General features: G+C 46.1%; 1 long non-coding RNA gene across 2 annotated transcripts in view; it reads right to left on the bottom strand.

Annotated features, from left to right (window-relative positions):
* Positions 1-25,780, bottom strand: part of LOC138515628 (uncharacterized) — a 1,173,490-nt gene that overhangs the window by 313,821 nt on the left and 833,889 nt on the right. The window contains exon 4 of one of the 2 annotated variants that reach the window (XR_011282119.1): positions 1,013-1,310. The exons of the other annotated variant lie outside the window; for it this stretch is intronic. This is a non-coding gene — a long non-coding RNA (uncharacterized lncRNA). Of the gene's footprint in view, positions 1-1,012; positions 1,311-25,780 lie in introns of those variants that run through there. 2 annotated transcript variants of the gene reach the window in all.

Here is a 25,780-nt window from a genome sequence, read left to right as displayed (position 1 = left end):
AGGAGGGCTTCTCTCCTACCACCTGTGGGTTCCGTCTAAAATTCCAGTTACGTGCTGGTAATGTTTCAGGTTTCCCTTTTGAGGAAAGCTGCACCCCCTTTTATTTGTAATTGCCTTTCTTTGGCTTAGGCAATGCTGGGTTATCATCTTCCCTTTTAAGTAATCTCACTTTGTGTTTGGCCATCTTCTCTGATATACCGACGTTGGAAGATATTACTTCCACTGACTTGGTACTGATGGAATTTCCAATGAAATCTAATTTACAGAGTGTTCGAATTTGGATGAATTCCAGGTTGGTCCAAAATACCATCTGGCTGGCAAAAAAGGAACTCTTAATGCTAAACTTTGTTCTCAGCACAGAACCAATAGTTGGTAGCGAGATGAGATTGAAAAATCATTACTAACCTAGAAATCTATGCTCCAACTCTGTGGTATCTAAATCAAGCATCTCATTGTGTCACATGGCTGACTGCTCTTGCAGTAAGCTCAGTAATTCCTCTTAGCTAGAACAGATCCCAAAACATCGAAACATTACGTTTCTAAGTTGGAATACGAGAGGATTCTCCCATTTGATAAATAATAACGACAGTCACTTGATTCAATATGATATACTAATGCTTCAAGAAACTTGGTTAAAGTCTGTCCCAGTGTGGGACAATTATGACTTATTTCTAAACCCAGCAGTCAAGGCATCACAAGGCAGGCCTTCATCTGGTTTGCTTATAGACATCAAAAAATAACTGGGTACATGTGCAGAAGAATGGGCAATGTCGAATGAATTCTTGCAGTTGGTCAAAATGAAAATACACAATGAAGATTGTCCAGGCTTACAGCTCAGGCAGTTTTGATTCTATTTAAGACAAGGAGGCGAGCATTATGCTTTATCTTCTTTATTACTGTTCCACAGCAATTCAAAGAAACTTTAAATAATATATATATATATATATATATATATATATATATATATATATATATATATATATATATATATATATATCGTTGTAACATTTTGTTCTTTCCAGGACTTCCTGGAAGTGTACAGACACTAACATAAAGTTAACACTCCTTATCCAACCCGGGCAAACCTGTCCTTATAAGATGGTCTTGTCTGCTTCTCTACTCCTCTTTCTTTAGCAGCTAATCCGCGCTTGATTCTCTTTAACAGTCAACTTGAAACAACTGGAAACCACAATTTCAACTGTGCATCCCTGCCGGAAAACTGGCTGCGCGATGTCACCTTGAGAACTTCACTATAAAGCTCATAGCAATGAGGATGCCTGGCTGCTCTCAAGACGTCTTCTGGTCTTCCCCTGTAATGAATGGAGATTTGATCATAAGGGTGGGTCCTTACTCGACACATTGTCATTATACAATTCATGACTTCAATCTGCTCCCAAGGGTGGGATATAATGCTCGCCTCCTTGTCTTTAATAGAATCAAGACTGCCTGAGCTGTAAGCCTGGACAATCTTGATTCTATGACAAGACAGAGGCGAGCATTATGCTTGTTCAAAGCTATCTATTACTCTGTTTGCAATTTGAGAGACAGGCTTGAAATAGAACGTTTTAAAAGGTACATTCATTAGACCAATCAGCTACTTTCTGTAAAGGGATGCCTGCTGCAAATGCGCTGGATGCCATTGCGCCTCTCGCTGAATGCGCGCCAAACTGTGATAAAACTACTCCAGCCACTGCATAATTTCTCTGACCCATCTTGCTATGGGGGCTGTCGCTACTGCATGAAAGTGTTTCCTACGCGTAATTAATAGCTGAGTCACTCTTCTTGACCTTAATGCTGCCGTAGCTTTCTCATAGTCTTTGATACACTGCGCCACACATAACTTTGCATTATTTGGGAAGTACGGATAAGAAATAACTGTCAAATCCGACTTAGTTCTATTCGCTACATTGAATGCTACTCCATCTGGGTAGAAAATATCTGTCGATCTCTAGGGCTTTCACATCTGATACCCTCCTACATGCTATGAGGCACAGAAGCATAGCCAGTTTGCCTGACAACTGTGATCGTGAGAGATCTTTGTTCAGTCTGAGAATAACTGAAAGACTTTGCGTACGTCCCATAGAACCGAGTATCTGACCTCGGGTGGCTTCCTTAACTTAATAACTCTCAAAAGTCGAACTACGGCGGGGTGTTCTCCTATCGGATGACCCTCTAGCTTGTTATGCCCTGCTGAAATTTCAGATCTGTGCACTAGAAGTGCCGAAATGGGATGAACACTGATGGTTGCGCAGTACGCTGCCCACCGTTCCCAAGCGGCACTATAGCTCCTAATGGTGGAAGGCACCCATGAGCTTCTGATGCAATCTGCAGCTAGCTGCAAAATTCCTGGCAGCTCCCAACGTTGCCTGAAACCCGGCATGCCAGTAGGGTGAGCGAGCCCTCCGCTATGAGCCGGTGAAACTGGCCATCGGGGTTCACTCACGGGAAAGCCATAGAAAGTTCCATCACTACTGGAAACCACGGCTGGGACTTCCACAATGGGACTATGCATACTAGTTCTGCTTGTTCTCTCCTCACTTTCGCTACTGTTCTCATCAACATGATGAATGGGGGGAAAGGCGTAGTGGAGGGCTCCTGACCAATGATGCAAGAACGCATCCGTCCCCGTTGCCTCTGGGTCTATCCTCCAGCTGTATAACTTGGGGAGCTGAGTGTTGAGCCTGGTGGCGAACAAATCGAGATCTAAAGGCCCCCACAGCTGTCGGATGCGATCGAAGATGCTCGGAAGAAGTCTCCAATCGCTGTAGTCTACCGGATATCGCAAATTCCAGACTGCTACTGTGTTCTGAACGCCTGGTAAATATTCTGCTGATACTGATATTTGCTGGCTTAAACAGTGATGCCAGAAATCTTTGGCTAGTTCTGCAAGCATCTTGGAAGATGTTCCTCCAAGTTTGTTTACGTATCGGACTGCTGAGATGTTGTCCATCTTGAGAAGGACACAGCAGCTCACTCGGTCTCGGGTGAATGCCTTCACTGCAAAGGATCCTGCCAAAAGTTCCAAGCAGTTTATGTGAAGCTTGAGCACCTCCTGTGACCATTTCCCGCCTGTCTGCAGCCCTCCGCACCGGGCTCCAGAGCCTGTCTGCTGGCGTCAGATTCTATCACCAGGTCTGGCGTGTCTCTGATTATCGCTCTGCCGTTCCAGGCCTCCATATTCTGTAACCACCACTGGAGTTCTGTAACGGCTTCTTGGTCTAGTGAAACCAATTGGTGATAACCTAGGCTGCCTCTGAAATGCCTGATTTTCAACTTCTGAAGGGCTCTGTAGTGTAGGGGCCCCAGAAATATTGCCTGAATCGAGGCTGCTAACAGACCCACTATGCGGGCCAGACTGTAAAGGGAAATAACTCTTTTTTGCTAAAACTGTCCTTAGCTCTTTCCGTATCTTTTGAACTTTCCGAGCTGGTAATTCCAGCGAGGCTCTCTTCGTGTCTACCACGAACCCCAGGAACTCTATTCGCTGAGCGGGCTGCAGGTCTGACTTTTCTATGTTGATGATGAAGCCGAGGGAGGTTATAGGTTGCATACCCATGCTGCTTGCTCTCGTAGGAGCGTTGCGCTCTGCCCTAGAATCAGAATATCATCTAGGTAGATAATCATTCTTATTCCCCTTTCCCGAATGACTGCTGCTACGGGTCTCATGAGCTTGGTAAATGCCCATGAGGCGGACGCTAGTCCGAAGGGAAGACATGTGAACCTCCACACTTCCGCGTTCCATTTGAAGCAAAGATATTTTTGGTGATGTTCTGCAATAGGGATTGTAAGATAGGCGTCTTTGAGATCCAGGCTGACTAGCCAATCACCCGTCCTGAGTAGATCCCGTAGGAGATTAATCCCCTCTATCTTTAAGTGCCTGTACGCTATCCACTCGTTCAGGCCTTTCAGATTTATCACAGGTCTGACTTTGTCCCCTCTGCGCACCAGGAACATGTTGCTGATAAAACCTGGGTCGCTCTGACTCTCTCGCTCCCTTGTCTGCTAAGTCGCATAGTTCGATGTGAAGCAGTGCTTCTTCGCTCTGTGTCTTGAGCATTGGGCTTGGCTCTTGCGCTTGAGGGGGTACCTACGAATTCTAAAGTCATGCCTGAAACTGCCTGTAAGACCCACGCATCGTTGGATAAATCACCCCATGCATGCAAAAACCTGCCTGTCCTGCCCCCGACTTTGTGGGTTGCAGTCACCGTACTCACCGGTCGGAGCGTTTTGTTGCCTGTAAGTTCCCCTTCCTCTCCTGTTCCTCGGAAAATGGCTTCTTGCCGGGAAGAAATTGTCTTGCTGCCGTGTCTCCCAGTACTGGGAACTCGGTCCTTGGGGTCTTCTATGAGACAAAAACACGTCCGGGAAAAATTCTTCTGATGGAGGATTGGGCCTTCTCCAGGGCGGAGTACGTGCCAACAAATTGACTCATCTCTTTGGCAAAACCATCCCCAAATAGCATGCCTTTCGCACCTTCACCCGCCTCGTATGAGGATAGGTCACTCAGCTTGCTGTCTATCTTCAACAGCACTCGGCGCCTATTTTTGGATGAAAGAGCGCAATTTGCGTTTCCCAGTAGGCAGACTGTGCGCTGGGCCCAGTTGGCCGGCGCCTGGGGGTCTAGTGGAGTGCCTGCATCCATAGCCCTTTCGTAAGTCCATAATTTTAGCAAGGGGACCGGAAAGGTCTAAAAGCTTATCTTGACAACCCCACCAAGCTCTGTCCACTCCTTTTCTTATATCCTTGGCGGATTTCGTGACAAAAGTGACCATCTTAGGGTCGAGATCTGGGGTGTCAGTAACTTTAACCGGCATCTCAGGCCTGGGGCATTCCGCTCTCATCTTTGACCTGATCTCTCGGTCGAGGGGTTTTCTTATGTGGAGGGTCATGTATTGGGCCACTCTGGGTGATGGCACCCAGTCTGTAGATTTTGGATGTCGGATTGCCTCCAGATCGAACATATTTCCCAAACTTTCATCTTCTGGAATCTGCTCTATCAGTTGATGCGAGGGTACTACTTCTTCCCCGCTTTCCTCATCCGGTGTGTATCCAGCATCCACTTCTTCCCCACATTGTACACCCCTGGGGTCGGGGGTCGAGAGCCTGGCACCGTTGCCCTTTTCAAGAAGGCTTCCTTCAGTCTATTCACTGGGTCAACTGGCTCTTGGGGCATCAAACCTACCCCTTCAGGTTGGCTTGGGGGCGCCGTAGAGTCTCTGCTCTGCCGAGCCTTTTTACTGCCCTTTTGATCAACCCCCTGGTTGGGGTGTCTTGCTGAGGTACCCTCACCAGGGCTGAGCGCCCTCTTCTTAGATCTCTCATGCTCTGCTTTTTGTGTATTCAGCATGGCCTCCAGCTGGTCTAACCTCTGTGTAAGCGGGAGCACACCTTGTACTACGGCGTGGGAGAGTGAGTCCCCTAGGACCATCTTAAAGCTCTGTGAGAGATCCTGGTCATTGTGTATGGGTTCTTCTGCCCATTCCTCTGAACTCCATTCTGGAGTAGTGGACCTTGACCCTCTGGGCTCTGTAAACTGTGGCATTTCTGTAAGGACTGGCACCTCAGCAGCTTACGTTTTCTAATCTTTCTTTTTTTTTGCCCAGATAACGTGTGCACTGCCCACAAGACCTCTTCCAACAGTGGTTCGAAATGATTATTTTTTTTTATGAGGAAATGCTCTAGATTTGCAACTGCCCACATCGCGCTCTACCGCTCTCTCCAGAATTATTGGAAAAGACGGTTGAGCGCCCGCGGTGACTGCTGGGGCACGATATGCGCCACCCGGCTCCAGCTGGGTCCTAGAGACTCAGAGCGGAAGGCCGTAGCCCTATCAATGTGCTCGTAGAAGGAGGAGGAGGGGCCGGGAGCCTAATGCGAGTGCGTTCGTCCGCGGCTCCGGCCCCTGCTCTGAAAACTACAAGACGGTGAGCCGTATACGGCCGTGGAGCGAAGACGCTCACTAAAGATATACTTCTGAGGTAATGTCGCCTTAAACAGAAATGCCTACGCAAGCATGCGCAAGTGTGCGGATCCGACTTATTTTTTTTTAATGAATTTAAAACACTGGAGCACTAGCTCTGCATATATTGCCAAATGCACAATGATTCATTCAATATTCGTCAAGAGAAAGACATTATCACTACAAGGTTAACATGTGTAGAAAAAAGGTACTTAGCTCTGGGAATCAGCAACAAAGAAAGAGGAGCAAAGAAGCAGACAAGACCATCTTATAAGGGCAGGTTGGCCCGGATTGGTTAAGGAGTGTGATGCAGGACTAAAGGGAGCAGAGAGGACTGTGAGCATTGGTAGTCCAGAGACATTGTTTTTCAGATGTTATAAGTTTGTGGACTTTTTCAAACTGTGTTAACTTTATATCAGTGTCTCTACACTTCCAGGATGTCCTGGAAGGAACAAAATGTTACAAGGTTTAAAAAAAAAAAAAAAAAAAAATATATATATATATATATATATATATATATATATATATATATATATATATTTTGTTTCTTTGAATTGCTGTGGAAGCAGTAATAAACAAGATAAAGCATAATGCTCGCCTCCGTCTTGGAACGTGTATTGGAATCCGGTGGGAATGTCGGATGGTAGTTTTATAAGAACATTTTTGGCGAATTATTCAATCTTATAGCAATGAATACAACAGTCTCCCGAATTATAATTGCAGGACACTTTAACCTTGAGTGTACTATTGAACATGCCTCAAAAAATAAATCTAGATTAACAAAATGGTTAAATTTTGCATCCAATCATAATTTGATTCGATTAAATGGAGCATTTCCGTCTGACATTCCTCCACGACCCACCTGGCAGCGTGGTAGTAGCTGCTCAACGATCGATTATATCTACGTGAACATGCATATGTTCCACAGCACTACCAAGTTTTGCATTCTGGATAATAAGCACAGTGATCAACTTGTAAAGCAATGGTCGAGTGTGAATTCTATTGTAATCACCCAGATGAACAAGTTACTTCTTACCTGGTAACGTTCTTTCGATGGGATGTTCTTCCGACGTATTCCTTATCTTTGATAATTCGTCTCCAGCTTGCTGGCCTCAGAAATTTTTTTCTCAGTAGAAGGCGCTGTGCATCGACGTCCGTCGAGTTGGTGTCCCTCGACAGCCACCGTATCGGCGCCGACGTCACCATGCCCATAAATAGCAACGCGCAGCGTCCGTTGCTCAGTTCCGTTTTGTAGCATAAGATAAGTCATGCATGAATTGGTTATTGACCTTGAAGGAGCATAACCTGCAACCACAAAGGAGGTATTACTGCGGGGATGGATGGGAGGGGCGATAAGGAATACGCCGGAGGAACAACCCATCGAAAGAACGTTACCAGGTAAGAAGTAACTTGTTCTTCGAAGGGATTGTGTCCTTCGACGTATTCCTTATCTTTGATAGACTCCCATAGCAGTGGTGTGTAATGGAGGTGGGAGTAAAAACGCCATGTTTCCTTTTAGGAATGAACAGAATGTAATACGGTTTTGCCAAACCTAGTCTCTTGACTAGAGGAGGAATCAAGGTTGTAAAATCTTGTGAAGGTATGTGCGGACGACCATGTGGCAGCCGCACATATGTCTCGAACCGGAACCCCTCTTTGGAGGGCCGAAGAGGCTGCGATACCACTGGTTGAATGAGCCCTAAGATTTTGAGGAGGTTCTTTCCCTGCTAGTTTGTAACATTCCAGAATGGCCAAAATAATCCATCTGGAAATGGTCTGTTTTGTTATCTGTAGTCCCAATTTGTGCCCTGAGTAACCTACGAACAATTGGTCTGCTTGCCTAATCCTAGCAAGACTGCTGATGTAAAAGCTTAAAGCCCGCCTTGGTTCCAGCCTGTGTAGCCTTTCTTCCTCTTTCCCCGGATGGGGAGGAGGATAGAATGAAGGTAAGGTAATTTTCTGAGTGATGTGGAATTCAGAAACCACCTTTGGGAGGAAATTAGGCTTCACCTGTAGGACAACTTTGTCTTTATGAAAAATTGTATGAGGGGGTATACAAGATAGAGCTGGTAATTCGCTCACCCTTCTAGCAGATGTTAGTGCCACTAATAAGACAGTTTTAAGGGTGAGAAATCTTAGCGAACAAGAGTGGAGTGGTTCGAAAGGAGTACCCATCAGGAAATTTAAGACTAAATTTAAGTCCCATAAGGGAACTTAGAATGGTCTTGGAGGATAGACATTAGTTAATCCCTTTACAAATTGTATTACTGAGGGTAATTTGAAATACGATGGATCCTCTGCGGTGCGCTTGAAGATCGATAGCGCTGCAAGATAGCCCTTGATAGTGCCAACTTGAAGGCCTGAATTTGTCAAATAGAGTAGAAAGGATAACACTGTTGGTGTACCCCATGAAAAGCAGTCGATATTCTCTTCTCTACACCAGCTGCAAAATTTGTTCCAACGGCAGCGGTATAAAGACTTAGTTGCTGGCCTTCTGGCCGAAAGCAACACGTCCATGACATCATCCGGGTGGTCCCAATCCTTGTATCTCAACCTTTCTGAAGCCAAGCGTGAAGGTTGAGGGTTCTGATGTCTGGATGGAGAACCTGACCTCCCTTCTGTGAGAGAAGATTCTCCTTGAGTGGAAGGCGAATTGGAGGGCAGATGGACATGTCCAGAAGGTCTGGGTACCACGTTCTCCTGGCCCAGTCTGGGGCAATTAGGATCATGGTCCACCGGAATCTTCTCAACCTCCTGATCATTTGAGGAATGACAGGGACTGGTGGAAACACGTACAGGAGTGGAAACTCCCAGTCCACTACGAACGCGTCCCCTAGAGCTCCTCTCGGGGGAAATTCCCTTGAACAAAACAGATCGCACTTCCTGTTGGTACTGGTGGTGAACAGATCCACTTGAGGGGTTCCCCAAAGGGTGAAGATCTCCTGAAAGACTTCCTGAGCTAGTTCCCACTCGTGGGAGACTGTGCCCTGCCTGCTCAGAGCGTCCGCCGTCAAGTTCTTCTCTCCGGCTAGGTGAACTGCATAGAGAGATTCCTTCTTGAATTGCCCAAAACCAGAGCTGCATTGCCTCTCTGCACAGAGGCAGTGATCCCACGCCTTCTCTTTTGTTGAGGTAGTGCATGGCCACTGTGTTGTCCGTCATTATCAGGACATTTTATCCCCGTACTGATGGCAGGAAAGCTTTCAGCGCTAGTCTGATCGCTCTCAGCTCCAATAGGTTGATGTGTAGTCTGGACTCCGATGGAGACCAACGACTGCTGATGGTCAAGTCGTTGGCATGGGCTCCCCACCCCGCGAGTGAGGCGTCCGTGACTATGGTCATCTCCGGCCATGGTTGCCAAAACAGTTCTCCTTTCAAAATGTTCTCTCGATAAGCCCACCATTGAAGGTCTCGGGCTACCTTGTTGGTAATCCGAAGGAGATCTGTCATTTTTCCTGAGAACTGAGACCACTGGGTTCTTAGTGCCCACTGGAGAGATCTCATTCTCAGGCGAGCCTCTGGCACAAGGAAGATGCAGGATGTCATGAGGCCTAGCAACCTCAAAAAGTCGAAGGCTGGGAGATGTTGGGCATTTTGAAACTTGGTGAGAACTCAAAATTGATAATGAGAGCCGCCAATTGCGAACCTCAGGTACTTCCTGTGTTTGAGATGGATTGGCACATGGAAATAAGCATCCTGGAGGTCCAGAGATACCAGCCAGTCCTGGAGCTGGAGGGCCAGAAGGATCTGAGAGAGAGTTACCATCTTGAACTTGTCCTTCCTGAGGAACTTGTTCAATTCTCGTAAGTCCAAGATAGGTCTCAGTCCTCCGTCTTTCTTCGGTATGAGAAAGTAGGGGGAGTACCAGCCCTTGTTCCTCTCCGCTACAGGTACCGGTTCTATGGCACCTTTCTCTAGCAGGTCTTTAATTTCCTGCAAGAGGAGCGGATCTGGAACTTTCAGGGAGCTGTTCCCCGGTGGATGACTCTGAGGGATGTGTAGAAAAGGCAGGCAGTAACCTTGGGCAACTGTCTCCAATGCCCAAGCATCTGACGTAATAGCCTGCCATTCCGTCAGATGTTGAGTTAACCTGCCCCCTACTGGTGTCTTGTGAGGAGAGTCCTCAGAGCAGTTTGGAGGCGGCTGATGCAGATGCCGAGGGTAAAAAGGCACCTGCTGCTGCTGCGGCTTTTGTATTTTTAACCCGTCCACCTCGGGTGAATTTTTTCTGACCCCTTTGAACCGGCTGTCCTCTGCCTCTTCCGAATGCGGAATAGAAGCGAAAGGACTTCCCTCTCCAAGAGGTTCCTGAGGGGTGATATGGTGTCTGACGGATTGCAGCTCCCAGGGATTTTGCTGCTGCCTTTGATCTTTGAAGCTTTTCTAAACTGTCATCCGCCTTCTTACCAAACAAAGAAGAGCCGTCAAAGGGCATATTCAAGAGTCTGCTTTGCACATCTGGAGCAAAACCAGACTTTCGCAACCAAGCAAATCTCCGGGTTGTTGTACTTGCCGCCATGGCCCTGCTGATGCTGTCAGCAGAATCGATGCCAATTTGAAGGGATTCGCACATTGCGTCTTTACCATCCTTAATGATGTTTAGAAATGCTTCCCTTTCTTCTACCTCCGGGAGGCAGTCAGCCGCTGATGAAACACTCCCAAAGTTTGTGGCTGAACCTTGCGAGCGTACAAGTAGCATTGATGGATTTCAACGCCATGCTACATGCAGAAAATAGTTTTTTGGCCATAGAGTCATATCTCTTGTCATCCCTGTCCTGTGGAACAGTAGGGTAAGCCGATTTACTACCTGATGAAGTTGCTGCCTGAACAACCAGACTCTCCGGAGTTCGGTGCTTGGATAAATATTCAGGGTCAGAAGTAGACACCCTAGACTTGGCTGATAATTTTTTGTTAACCGCCGGGATAACCTCAGGGGTTTCCCAGTTTGCCAATATTTTCCTTTGTAATGCCGCATGAAATGGCACCACAGGATCCTCCTGTGGACCTTTAACCAAAATGTCTGTGAGGTCGTCTTGCTGAAAAGCAGGTGAGGGTGTAGACCACCCCATAAACTCTATTATCCTTGCCATCAAGGTTCTATAAGGGGTTTCAGCATGTTCCCCTGGGTCTGGTTTGGCAAATTCCACTTCTGGGGAAGTGTCCAACCCACTTGCTTCATGTAAGGATTCTTGGAGGTCCTTTAACCTACCTTCCTCAGAGGTAAATTCCTCTGGTACAGGAGTTGCAGATCCCTGCAACTCAAAAGGTCTCTCCTGTTCCGAATTCTCCCCTTCTTCATAAATAGATGCTAAGGCTCTGGAATGATCAGATCTTGGAAATGGTATAAATCCCATTTCCAGAGCAGAAGGGGCCAAATTTGTCATAATTGGCTGAGAAAACGTCGATGTTGTCGACGCGGACGTTAAAGGCTTCGAAGCCGTTGAGAAAGTTGGTAGAGGCCTCGAGGAACTCGAGAGTATTGGAATTCTACTCGAGGTTGTCAACGACATTCTCGTGATCGAGGCTCTGGGTACGGCCACCGGCTGCGACCTGGCCGTGGGTTTGTCCTTTCTCGGCGTGGACGTCGAAGACGGCGTCGAAGAACCCTTCGATAATGGCGTCAAAGACGCAGATCTATGCGCCGAAGGGATCTTCGATGACGGCGAAGACGCGCCCTTGCCTTTACTAGAGGGTTTGTGACGCTCTCGAGTAGCTTCTTTTGCCGGGTGCTGCAACTCGCGGCGTTTTGATTTTTCGGGTCTTTCACCCAGGGTATCACCCTCAGCAGTCTTCGAGGGGGTCGATGCCGCTTTCTCGAAGACGCTAAGCATCTTTTTCCTGAATTCCTCCCACTCAGCCTGAGAGCTATGTTTTGTGGGGCAGGAGACCCTTTTTGGAGAAACGGAAGAAGAAGACGAGGAAGGGGATCTTCGACGTCTCTTATTTGAATGCTTAGATCTCAAAGAGTGATGGGAACTGCTTCCAGACCTAGAACGAGAATGTCTTTTGTGATGGCGAGGAGACGAATGTCTCGACTCCGCCGAGGAAACTTTCGATGAAGTTTTAACTGCCTTACCTCTCTCGAGCTTCCCCTTACGCTCCTTCCAGGCTTTCGCCGTCATGGACATGCAGTCCTCGCACTCCGAACAATGGTGCTCGACTTCCAGGCACCACAAACAGATGCTGTGAGGATCCGTCAACGACATTTTCTTTCCACAGTCTCGACATATTTTGAAGCCGGACCATGGAGTCGTCGGTTCGGATGAGGAAGCCATCGAGTACGAGTCGGTATTCGAGGAATAATGAAGTATATTTGACTGAAGAACTGAGCAACGATATTCCGAGGCACCACGAAGCGTGGAAAAACAGAACTAAGCAACGGATGCTCCGCGTGACTATTTATGGGCATGATGACATCGGCGCCGATACACTGGCTGTCAAGAGACACCAACTCGACGGACGTCGATGCGCAGCGCCCTCTACTGAGAAAAAAATTTCCGAGGCCATCAAGCTGGAGACAAATTATCAAAGATAAGGAATACGTCGGAGGACACAATCCCTTTGAAGAATCTTTTGCATGATAAGTTAATGGTTAATGATAGGGGCAACAACTTTTGATGGTCTGTTAAGTCAACCTCCTTGAATGAGCATTTGGCCATACAATGCAATGATGCTCGAGCTGTTCTACTTGAAACCCAGCCTGTTTATTCGTATATGCTACAACATTTTCAATGCATAAGCAATAGAGGTATGATTTGTGATCAAACCTTACGACCGAAACTACATGTGTATAACGCGGTTACTAGAGATAGCAAGATTGAATTTTGCCGGCAAAAAAGAGAAGCCTTTGATATGTCACTCACGAAGAGAGCCCTATGCTTAGTAAATATTAAGACCAAATACAAAAACTGTCTTAGAGCGACTAAAGCCAAAAGATATCAGCTTGACGGTGAAAGTATGCTGTCATCAATTCACTCAAATAGCACTGCTGATACTTGGTCTCTCTTAAATCAAACAATGTATCATACACAAGCCATTTGTTAGGGAGAATTCTCTGTAAAGGCTAATTTCCCAAACCTAGTGAGTCCCCCAGCAGCTTTGCTGGATTTTTGGGGTTTATTTTTTTCTCCTGCTAAGAGTGAGACTCTTTTTCTCCCACTCTTAGGCATGATTTGAGAATGTCCTTTGACTTTGTAATGTGTTTTATGGGCTATGGGGTCTTTTACTCCATAGGGCTTCATGTGTTTTTGGTATATGTGTTACACAGCACCCTCAGTGCAGTAAGGTGTCATAGTAACCCCCAAACATAGACTCCATACCCTGGGACTGACTACTGTCTCCCAGGGCATGTACAGTCTTAAATTGTGAACAGAACCAGTACAAACCATCATATTGTGCTGGTAGGGGTAATTCGATTGCCCCTGGGTCTGTTTTCCAAGGGGGAACTGTCCAGTCCCCCCCCCTTGTCGAGTTTCTGGCTGGTGGCAGCGGATACCACGCAAAATATTCCCCCCGGAATATTTCCTATGGGATTTTCCCATTCATTTTAAACGCACCACTTTTTGGTGCAATGTTAAAGATACCGCCGGGTTATTTATTTAATATTTATTCCCCGGTTGGGTCTTTTTTAATATTTATTCCTCGGTTTTAAAATGGCGTTTGTGTTCCCCTCTGAAACCCTAACCCAAGTTGAGCACTTTGTTCCACTTTTGGCGGGCTTCTGCACAGAAGCCTCCAAAAGTGGTGCCACTCTGTCTGGGTCTACAGGATGTGTGGGAGAGGGGAATAGGCACCATGGACTGAGTTGCCTTGGAAACTCAAGTCGCACTCTTGTGTGATTGGCCCAGTGGTGAGCCGGCCGGCTCACCACTTTGCATGTTTGATTGACAGCTAGGTTGATGAATGGGGGTTTTGCTGCATAAAAGCAGGGCTTTGGGGACTGGAACTTCAGAAGTCGCCACAGGACCTAAAGAATCCAAAGAGGGGAGAAGCTGAGCCATCTACAACGACGACACCACCGGTGGAGCCCTGCTGTACGAAACTCACCACTTTGCCGACTTCCAGGAGAGTCTTCTACCCTTTGAGCTGGGGGGACCAACCAGTTCGCCTTTTTCGCCTTCCTGGATCGTCTTGTGGTCGAATCACCCGTGCCTGGCACCCCGGCGGCCGGATAGCCACGCTTCACCACTACCGCGAATAAAAGGGTAGTACCTTTTAACCGGGAAACTCTGCAGCTGGTTTTTTCCCTGGCAGTGCAACGACCTCCAGCTTTCCTCCACGTTGAGATCTTCTCTTCCCCTGGACGAAGCACCAACTTGCACCCGCTGCCAGGAACAACTGCCCCCGCTGGAGCTTTCTCACCGTTTCAGGTACTGTGTCCCGCCTGGTCTCCCTTGCAACAGACTGTCCAAGGTGTCCCGTAAATCCTTGACTCTCTATCCTGGGGTGCCTTTCTTGACTTGCTGTGGTTCTTTAAAAGTGTTGGTACTGTGTGATTTTCCCATTCTGCCTTTTCTCTCCCTTTTTAAACAAATTACTGGAGTGCCATCTATGGTTACGCGCTCACCTCTGTGTTGCTAAATAAGTGGTGTCTTAACCTAGACTTGTCAAATAATTCATTAGGGAGGTGTATATATTTCTAGTGACTGTGTTTGAACTTGCTTGACATATTAGTGCCAGTGTATTTTTACAAGTGTGTTTTTAAATAAATAATTATATACTTTTATACCAAAGCTCTGGTCAGTGTTTGCTTGTACTACTGTATTTTTAGCCCTATTGTGTATACTCTATATACTGCCTAACTCTTCTCGAGAGACGTCTGACTGCTCAGCCACAGCTACCAGGTAAATCTGGGTGGTGCAGACTGCTATCAATTGGGTTTACTGCTAACACCTGTAGTCTTAAACTTTTTGCAGTGGTCCCTAAGGGAACTGCACAGGTTTCTGCCTAACACCATTGTACAAGCGAATAACGTTACTGAACAGGATTGGAGTACTCATTTCATAGACCTCTATGCAGCTCCATTAAATAATGTTGCTATTATAAATCAATGTTGGGGATCTTTCCATCAAAAATTTGACCTAGAGGATATCAAATTTTACATAAGTAAAATCAGTAAGTTAGGAGCTTGTGGACCAGACGATCTATCTAATAGGACATTTAAAAAACATCCAGAGCTATGGTCCAATATACTACTTAACATATTTACGCAAGTTAATGCATCACAAACTATTCCTGCATCATGGAAACACTCGATAATCGTCCCCATCTACAAAAAAGGGACCATTCTCAACTAGCCAGTTACAGACCAATAGCTTTATTAGATGCCCCAGGAAAATTCTTTTCTAGACTAGTTCTAAGGGACTTTAATGAATGGACCTCTGTGAACCAACTTCGTGAACCGTTTCAAACAGGATTTGTAGCAGGGCTGGGTACCAGCCCGAATTTGATGGGTTTGAATATGTTAAAATCGAAATATGCCATCAAAAATCAAAATCTTTATATAGCATACATAGATTTCCGTTCTGCTTTTGACTCTATTGATCGCCAAATTTTATATTGCAAATTTACCCAGCATAATTGTCCCATCTCTATATCCTCTTTGATTATGAGACTCCATTCCAACACTTCAGTGCAAGTTAGGTTAAAATTATCTGGAAAACTATCTGCAATTCTTCATACTCATCGAGGTGTAAAGCAAGGATGTATACTAGCATCAACAATCTTCAATTTTTTCTTGCTTGATCTAGGTGATGAATTGCGGTCTGGGCATTGTGATTCTCCCAAATTAGGAAAACACAAAATTTCGTATTTACTTTATGCTGACGATCTTATTCTTATATCTCAAACTCCAACGGGTTTTCAACTCTTGCTTAATAAACTGGATCAGTATGTAGCCAGCAACAACTTGATCATCAATCTTCAAAAAATACAGATCATGTTGTCGACCTCATAAAAATACCAAAATAAAATCGTACAATTGGTACCTTCAACATGAATGCCTAGTTAAAGTTCATCAATACAAATATTTGGGAGTAAGCATTGTGGACTCCTTATCTAACAAAGCTATTGAATTAGACATGTGTAACAAGTTACAGTCCTTAATATGTCAAGCAAAAGTATTAAAGGGCAAGTTTGAGAAATTCACTCTAATGCGCATTATGACATTTTATCAACAGAAGGTGATTCCTAAGTTATTGTACGGGATTGACTCATTTTTGCTTACAAATATTAACTGGCAAAAGTTTGAAGCTCGATATTGGAAACAACTATTGAATTTACCAGCATCTGTCCCATTACCATTGATTAGGCATAAACTTGGTCTGCTTTCAGTACTTGGAGTACAAATAAAATGGATTATGTCTGCCTTATTCAGGAAATGTATTTTAGGTTTATCTTCAGCTAATTTATTTGGAATTATGGCTGAATACCTAATGGCATGAGACCAGACATGCACCAAAATGTGGTGTGATTATATACTACAAGCATTAGCTGATGCCTCAAGATCCTGAGACTTGCTTTTGACTTACCCTGAACGTGCTAAGGTTAAACTGAATCAGAATGACTGGATAGCTAATCGCAAATTGTGTTTAAGCTATAAAGATTTCTGGTCTAACCCATTTTTACATAAGCGTTTTCGTATAATGGCAGATTATCTCATCAAGTGTCCTGTGCTTAGATTGCGCAATCAATATCTCAGATTCAGGCTGAATCTTTGGCCAACAAGGGCGATTTTGGTGAGAAGGAAACTAATATCGAAAGAACAAAATCTTTGTCGATTTTGTGAAAATAAGGCTGCCAAAGAAATGCTAGAACATTGTTTAACCGTCTGTCTGAGATTAGTCAATTTTAGGAGTATTCATTTTAAAAAAGAATGTGCTTTGCTGTATGGTAATATGGAAACGCGCATGACATGGCAACATCTCTTTAATAATGTTAAACTAACAGTTTGTATATCGATTGTTCAATTTTTGAATGGAATATTTCCTGAAACTAATGAAAAGAAAAAAGCATAAGAGATCCTGATGACCATTCAAAAAAATTGCTGTGTAGTATGATTTGATTTGAAAACTGGAGTCTTGTTCTAAATTAACATGTTGCCATTTATGAGAATGTATTTAAATTGGATTTATTTTTAATCATCTTATTTGACATGTGTTTTATGGTGGTATAAAACATTTATTTTTTTATATTTTATTTCTTGATATGTGTTAAATTAAATTATAAAAGTTGATTATATTAACTAAAAACAATAATAAAAAAAGATTACTTTTGTTTTGTTCAAATATTGTCCCCTCTTTACTTTGGCATTGATGTTTACTATGTTTCTTCACTCAGTCTCCTCCAATGTGATCCTCCCACAGAACACCACACCCAGGGTCAAGATCAGGTAGCGTTTGCTTTCCCTGGCCCCATGAGAAGTGTCACAGGCCAGAGTCTTTGGGTTGATCACCCCTGATTCATCACACTCTGCAGGTGATAATCTGTTGTACATTGCATGTGTCACCTTTGTCAAAGTGTGTTTTCATCTTGTACGTAATGCCAAATGTGATGTTAAAGGTTTGCTTTAAAAACACATTTGCGTTTTGTTGTGGCCTCATGTAAAGTATGGAGCATATCATATTTCCCTACGGGGCGGAGGAGCATACTGTTAGTTTTGGGAGGCCTGCTTATTTTACTGCAGTTGTGTTTATGTCATGGCTTCATTTAGGGATTTAGGATGGTCTGAAATTGTAATGTACTAAGGATGCAGTGTACTGCACAGGAATATTCTGTTCAAATGTAACATGCACATTGGGACATGAGGGAGCAGGGTGTATTGAAGGACGGAAAACATTTGGGACCCATGGCGTTTATTCTCGGGAATTTGGACAGGAGGATGCTAATGTCCACAGGTAATGCTTTCGGACATGGATTTTCATGGATTTTATGACTTTTTTGGACATGTGGGCATGGGGAAGTCAAGAGAGTATATTTGGACCTTATGGTTCTGGTGGTGCAATGCAATTGAATATTTTCTTGTATCTGTGTGTTTTAGTATTTATTTTTGCTTTTTATTGTATATTGGTTGGTTTGAGTGTTTCAGTAAGTTAGGTGTGGCGTATTCCAGTAAGGTAGCTGTCATTTTATGAATGCAGGGCGGATTCTAGTTTCGAGGGACATGAATGTCAAGATTAACATGTCAATTCCTGCAATGCCGGGTGGATTCTGGATGGTGCATGCCCTTTCATGAATGCCAGGCAGATTCAGCATTCGGATATTAGTGTCAATATTATGGTTTTTTGTTGTACTCGTGGGAGCAATATGCTCAGGTTATTATGGTGCATGGTTGTTGTTACGGTTGCCATGTGTTTTTGAAGATCTGTATTTTTCCTCAATGGGGCTGTGGTTGCCACGGTTTGCAAATATATATGTACGTTGGTCGTTATCCTAGCTAAATTCTTTTGTGGAGGATCTATTAGGAAGTACTGAGGCTAGGAATTTGAAGTTTTAAGATTGACAGCTTTAAATGCCAGTCGTTTACAGATGACCGGTGTTTCTGTGGTACATGGTGGTAGTTATTAGATCAGTTTGGTTGCAGTATTTAGTAAGGTAAGGGCATTCATAAGATTGACACGAATTTTGCAATGTCATCATATCATGTGGTCGGTATGTGTACATTGTGCCTCAGAGCACAAGTGCTGGTTCAGTATGTGGACCGCACAGTTCCATTTCCTGTGTGGGTGGTATGTTGTTCCTGGATGCTTTGCTTTTGACGAGATGTTTCTACTGGAGGGCATGGGTGTTTTCTTGTGGTTTCTTTGTGTGTGTCGCAGATGGATGCAATTTTTCTGCAACTGCATTTGTTGTTGTCAGGGTGTGTATGTTGGTATGTGATTACCATTTAGTGTTTGGTAACTGGTCATTTTAGTGTGTATACGGAGGGAGCGGTGTAGCGATTTACCAGTTAGAATGTGCGGATGCAAGTGTGGAATGCGTGAATGGAATATCAGGGTAGAACTTTAGTGGAGCACTGTGTGCGTGTTCTGGTAATTACTGTTGGATGGAGAGCTGGCGGGGGTGTGAATGGTCCAGTGCTCTGTGCATGGGTCTGTCTCTGTAGTCTGTCGAAAGTGGGTCAAGAGCCTTGCTAGTAGAACTGGAATAAAAGTACTTGCGTACCAACAAGAGTCCAGCGTGTGTACTTGCAAACTGGAACCAGGCTACCACATTGTGGCAACAGACTGTGGTCTTAACGTTTCCGATACAGACTGACTTGACTTGGTCGTATTGGTGCTGAACAATCGTGTCTTCGCATGAGTGTTTCAATTTCAACTTCTTGGCCAGAGATCGAGAGGCTGGTATGGGCGGGACACGAGTAGCAGCGCTTGCAGGTAGTCGCACAACTGAATTGAGTGGTGTGAAGTGAACTACGGCAATGGGGTATATTTTCAGGGCTGCTGGTGGCTAAAGTCCTTGTAATTAGGCCACATACTGTCATACAAATGCACCGCCAGAGATCGCAAATATTTCTCTAGAGATAGGGGTATTCTACAGCGCATGCGCAGGGCTGATATTACCAGAAAGATTGCAGCTAAGAGTAATGGCCCAAAATATCGCCCTCACAATTACAACTGCCGAAAATGCAGATGTTCTTTTTTTAGTCCCCCCCCCTTACACCACATATATATGTGCGGGTTATATGATATAATATTAATATGGGGAGGTTGCAGGGGGCTCCCCCTGCATATATATGTGGTGTGAAGGGGGTTTAGAAAAAAAAGAAGAAATAAAAATGTTTCTGCCATCGTAATTATGATGGTCCCATTGATCACATAGATCCCAGCTAAGTGGCTTTCCGCCCCGAAGCACACAAAGAAGATTAAAACATGGTGATCTAGCCTGTGATAATAGGTCCGAAAGAAATTGCTCCAGGCAGAGTGCTATTCAAATGTAATGCAGCGTGGTGCTCCAACATTGCCTCAGTCCTGCTCTTAACCCAGAGATGTAAATATAGTATATCCAGGCATATTAAAAAACTCCTTTTTTTAAAAAAACTGTGCATAAAAAGAAGACCTAGACTATGAAGGGTGGCAGAGGGATATAAAGAGGGGGAATGTTCAGACCACCCAGACATAGATCTTACCCTAAATTATAAAAGGGTTTTGGGAGACTGGCTAAGGAAGGCCAATCCTATGCATCTTAGTTTAAGATCCCTAGAGACAAAAAAAACACAAGAGAAACGAAGGGTGTTGCCTTGGTGGAGAAAACATCAACCTCCAAAGCAACTCAGTTGGAAAATGCAGGAAGAGTTGACACCGGCCTGGGAGAGAAATTCCTTTTGTACCCTTGGAGCCAACAAGATCAGCTGAGGCACACACATCTCAAGGAGGAAGAAGACACGTTCCACTCAGATACTACAAGGGGTCAAAGTTCAAATGAATGGACTGTCCCAGCATATATTAGATGGAGATTACACACACCCTTTGTGAAAGAGGTGGTATGCAAATCAGGATGGAGGGACCGAATAATGGATCTGATGGGGAAAGTGGCAGACACACCTGCCTTCCGATCTACATATGCTCACTTTGAGTACCAAGTTCCAGAATGATCCCAAAAAAGGATGGTTAGATCCAGGAAATCAAGTCAGCATAGGTTATTGGATTTGGCAGGCCCAAATGTGAAAGAATAGACCTGTCCAAGAAGACCAAAGACACCAGGTTACTAGCAGATTACTTAGTGTTGGTGAACCGGACTGAAAGGGAATTATGCCTTTTCGGGAATGCAAACTGCCATTTCTGTAGATAAAAAGAAGGATCTCTTAATAAATATAGACTTAAAATAGGGGATCTGGCTACGTACAAGTCTTAACCAGCAACCTAAGCACTACTCTTTGGGGATACATGTATCAAAGAAAGGCACAAGGCACAGACCTCAGGTAGAAAGATTTTTCCACATTCGTTATCGCTTCCAAAAGCAGAGGCCCTTTCCAGTACTGGGAATACGCACATCAGGCAGAGCAATCACGTTCCCAGCAGCCATGCATGAGATGGCCATCCAGTCCTGTTTTTGCTTGGAATTCTGGTACTTGTATTTTTCCTAAACATCAAATGGTAAAGAAAAACCAAACTACAAGTCCTATAATCGAAAGGGAAATAACTAGACTAGATGGCCTTCTCACGCACGACCATGGGAAACTTGAGAGCTTTAATCAAAACACCACACACTGCAAAGTAGGACACTGCTGAAGATGGTGGATAGGTCACCGCAGTTTTGGGAAAATTTACAACAGCTGTCAGGAGATGCATGGGTGCTACATCTCATTGCTCTGTCAAAGGAAGACACAGACTTCTTAGACAGGTATATAATAATAATAATAATAATATATGCAAGAGTTATGGAAAAAAGGTAATTGTGCGTGCCAGCAGAACCTGCTCAGGGAGGTTTCCTGAGCAACCTTTTCCTGATACACAAAAAGAGCAAATTGCGACTAGTGATAAAACTAAGGAAATCAATGAGTCGTTGCTCCATCGCCACTTCAAGATGAAGAGGTATCCAACTACATTTTGAGAGATGACGATTGGCTAGTGAGGCTAGATCTCAAAGACTACCTCAGGGTTCCAATCGCCAGAAACACAATAGATTCCTTCGATTTGTTTGAGCTGGGAAAACCTAGGCAATTGCTTCTCTAACTTTCAGGCTATGATCAGCTCCTTAGTATTTCACCAAACTGATGAAACCAGTGGTATTGTGGCTGAGAAAAAAGGCATCAGACTTATAACTTATCTGGACGATGAGAACATCCTATCACAAGATGACCGCTCATTAGAAGACCAAGCAGTGTGTACCATGGATCTCCGGCAAAAGTTGGGGTTTCTCATAAATTACAATGCCTTCTCAAAGGTTTGACTTTCTGCGATTCACAATAGATCCCAAGAAAGAGACACTGGGACATTCAGCTCAAAAAGTGAAAGCAATAAAACAAGGAGATGGAGTCCAACAAAAAGAGAGAGAATGACTATCTCTTAAGGAGGTAGCCAGAATTCTCGGACTGTTCTTCTCCACCATTCTAGCCATAATCCCAAGTCCCTAGAAGAACAAGTTACTTTCTTACCTGGTAACGTTCTTTCGATGGGATGGTCCGACGACGTATTCCATATCTATGACAGGTAATCACCACAGCTGTGCTGCTTCGGAAACTTTTCCGGCGTCTGCGTCCTGCGTCGATGACGTCGATGCGCCGACGTCGAGGACCTCCTCCGACGTCCAACGTCATCCGATGTGATAAGTAGGACGCACGACGCCTGTAGCCTCAGTTGTAGTTTTTTCCCCCAGAACGTGTGACACAAGTCAACTGCCAGTCCGACACAAAGCCTTGCGGAACGTAAGCTGCAATCGCAAAAGAAATTCTGCAGCGGGGAAGGCAGGGCGGGAGCGATATGGAATACGTCGTCGGACCATCCCATCGAAAGAACGTTACCAGGTAAGAAAGTAACTTGTTCTTCGAGGGGATTGGGTCCTCCGACGTATTCCATATCTATGACAGACTCCCAAAGCAGTACCAGAGCAAGGAGGAGGGAAAGAATTTATAAACAAAATTTGGAATAGCCAATCAAATAGCAGAGCAAAGGACCGCCTTGCCAAAGGCCAGATCCTGCCCTCTGATGGAATCGAGGGAATAATGCCGTACAAATGTATGTACTGAAGCCCAGGTGGCTGCATCACAGATGTTGCGAATAGGAACACCCCTCTGCAGCGCAGTAGATGCAGCCACACCCCTGGTAGAATGGGCCCGCAAGCCAGCCGGTGGGTCCTTACCCGCCAAGCGGTAACACTCCGAGACGGCCAAAATAATCCAGCGGGACAAAGTCTGTTTCGTCACAGCTTGCCCCAAACGCTTACCAGCGTAACCAATAAAGAGTTGATCGTCCACTCTGAACCGGGACATGCGTGAAACATAAAAGCTTAAAGCTCTCCTAGGAACAAGCCTATGGAGCCTCTCCTCTTCCTTACCAGGATGCGGAGGAGGATAGAATGCCGGAAGAACAACCTTCTGGGCCAAATGAAATTCCGTCACTACCTTCGGAAGAAAAGAAGGACGAACACGAAGGACAACCCTGTCCTTGTGGAAAACAGTGAAGGGCGGCTTAACTGAAAGTGCCTGTAACTCACTCACTCTGCGAGCGGAAGTAACCGCAACTAAAAACACAGTTTTCAGAGTTAACAGCCTCAAAGGGCAAGAATGTAAAGGCTCAAACGGAGCACCCATAAGAAACCTAAGAACAAGGTTTAAATCCCAACCGGGCACCAGGAAAGGTGACGGAGGGAACACATTAGTGAGCCCTTTGAGAAACTGTGAAATTAAAGGGATCTTAAAGTAAGAACACTCATCAGACGAGCGCTTAAAGATGGACAGCGCCGCCAGGTAACCTTTAATGGTACCCACTTGCAAGCCCCTGTGGGCCAAAGAAAGCAAAAAGGACAGAACCATGGGGATGTCACATGCAAAAGGATCCACATTCCGAACTCTGCACCAGTCGCAGAACTTACGCCAACGGCAACGGTACAGAGACTTAGTTGCTGGCCTTCGGGCCGAAAGCAACACCTCCATCACGTCTTCAGGGAGGTCCCAATCCCTATACCTCAACCTTTCAGAAGCCAAGCGTGAAGGTTGAGGGATCTGACCTCTGGATGGAGAACCAGACCCCCCTCCCGTGAGAGCAGATCGTCTCGGTAGGGAAGACGACGTGGAGGGCAGATGGACAAGTCGAGAAGGTCCGGGTACCACGTCCTCCGAGCCCACGCCGGAGCAATGAGGATCATCCGGGAACCGAACTTCCGTAACATCCGCAGCACTTGCGGGATGACGGGGACTGGAGGAAACGCGTACAGCAGCGGGAACGACCAATCCACCACGAACGCGTCTCCTAAGGCTCCTTTTGGAGGAAATTCCCGCGAGCAGAACCTCTCGCACTTCCGGTTGACACTGGAGGCGAAGAGATCCACTTGAGGGGACCCCCAAAGGGCGAAGATCTCCAAGAGAATCTCCTGAGCCAAGTCCCACTCGTGAGAGATCGCGCTCTGCCTGCTCAGAGCGTCCGCCGTCACGTTTTCGACTCCGGCCAGATGAACTGCCGAGACCGAAACTTCCTGCTGGATGGCCCAGAACTCGAGCTGCATCGCCTCCCTGCACAGAGGAAGTGACCCTGCCCCCCCCTTTTTGTTGAGGTAGTGCATGGCCACCGTGTTGTCCGTCAGGATCAGGACATTCCTTCCTCGCACAGTCGGCAGAAAAGCCTTCAGGGCTAGCCTGACGGCCCTCAGCTCCAACAGATTGATATGGAGTCTGGACTCCGACGGAGACCAACGACCGCTGACTGTCAGCCCGTTGGCATGAGCTCCCCATCCCGTGAGGGATGCATCCGTCACGATCGTCACCTCCGGCCAGGGAAGCCAAAATGGAGCCCCCTTCATCAAGTTGCCTTCGACGGCCCACCACAGAAGGTCCTGGGCGACCGAGGGCGGCACCTGAATCGGGTCCGACATCCTGCCGGAGGACTGCGACCATTGCATCTTGAGTGCCCACTGCAAAGATCTCATGCGCAGGCGAGCCTCTGGCACCAGAAGAATGCAGGATGCCATGAGGCCGAGCAACCTCAAGAACTCGAACGCTGGGAGCGTCTGGGCATGCTGAAACTTGTGCACCATCTGCTGAATGTGAAGAGCCCTCACCTGGGGAGGAAAACACTGCCCCAGGGAAGTGTCGAGCACTGCTCCGATGTACTGGAGCCTCTGTGTTGGCGTCAAATGGGACTTCTTTAAATTGAGGGAGAAGCCCAGCCTGTGAAGGGAGTGGCAGGTGACGGACAGATGATCCAGGACTTGCTCGGGAGAGCTCCCCCTGATCAACCAATCGTCCAGGTAGGGGTAGACGTGAATCCCCCCTTGCCTGAGATGCGCTGCCACCACCACCATGAGCTTGGTTAAAACCCTCGGGGCGGAGGTCAATCCGAACGGCAGGACCCGAAACTGAAAGTGCGAGTCGCCAACCGCGAACCTCAGGTACTTCTTGTGCTTGGGATGGATCGGCACATGGAAGTAAGCATCCTTGAGGTCGAGTGACACCAACCAGTCCTGAAGCTGAAGGGCCTGGAGGACTTGAGAGAGAGTAACCATCTTGAACTTGTCCTTCCTGAGGAGTTTGTTCAAACCGCGCAAGTCCATGATGGGTCTCAATCCCCCGTCTTTCTTGGAAATCAAAAAATAAGGGGAATACCATCCCTTGTTCCTCTCCGCTACAGGCACCAGTTCTATAGCGCCTTTCTCCAGCAGGGCTTGAATTTCCTGCGCAAGGAGCGGATCCGGACACTTCAAAGAGAGGTTCCCCGGTGGATTGTCGTGAGGCCTGTGCCGAAAGGGAAGACAGTAGCCCTGGGCAATGATCTCCAGAACCCACACATCGGAAGTAATGGCTTGCCACTCTACAAGATGCTGCGCCAGCCTTCCCCCAACCGGCGAACCATGGGACATGGCCTCATGACTGAGTAGGAGCGGCTGCGGCGTTACCTGAGGGCAAAGAGGCAACTGCCCGAGCGGCTTTGGCACCACGGGTACCCTGTCGTCCACCTCTGGTACCCCTGCGCTGGCCTCTTTAACTGCCAGCCCCTCTCGCTTTACTGAAGGATGAGTAATAGCGAAAGGAACCACCCCTCCACTGCTGTCCCCTAGGACGAAAAGGCGGAGGTTGGCGAACTGCAGCGCCCAACGACTTCGCTGCAGCTTTTGAGGTCTGCAAACTCTCAAGGCTCTCGTCAGCCTTGCTGCCAAAAAGGTGTTCACCGT

Source organism: Ambystoma mexicanum, chromosome 6q (assembly GCF_040938575.1).
Source record: "Ambystoma mexicanum isolate Mex_15411 chromosome 6q, UKY_AmexF1_1, whole genome shotgun sequence".
NCBI classification, from domain to species: domain Eukaryota; kingdom Metazoa; phylum Chordata; class Amphibia; order Caudata; family Ambystomatidae; genus Ambystoma; species Ambystoma mexicanum.
This window is presented reverse-complemented; position numbering and strand designations above follow the sequence as displayed.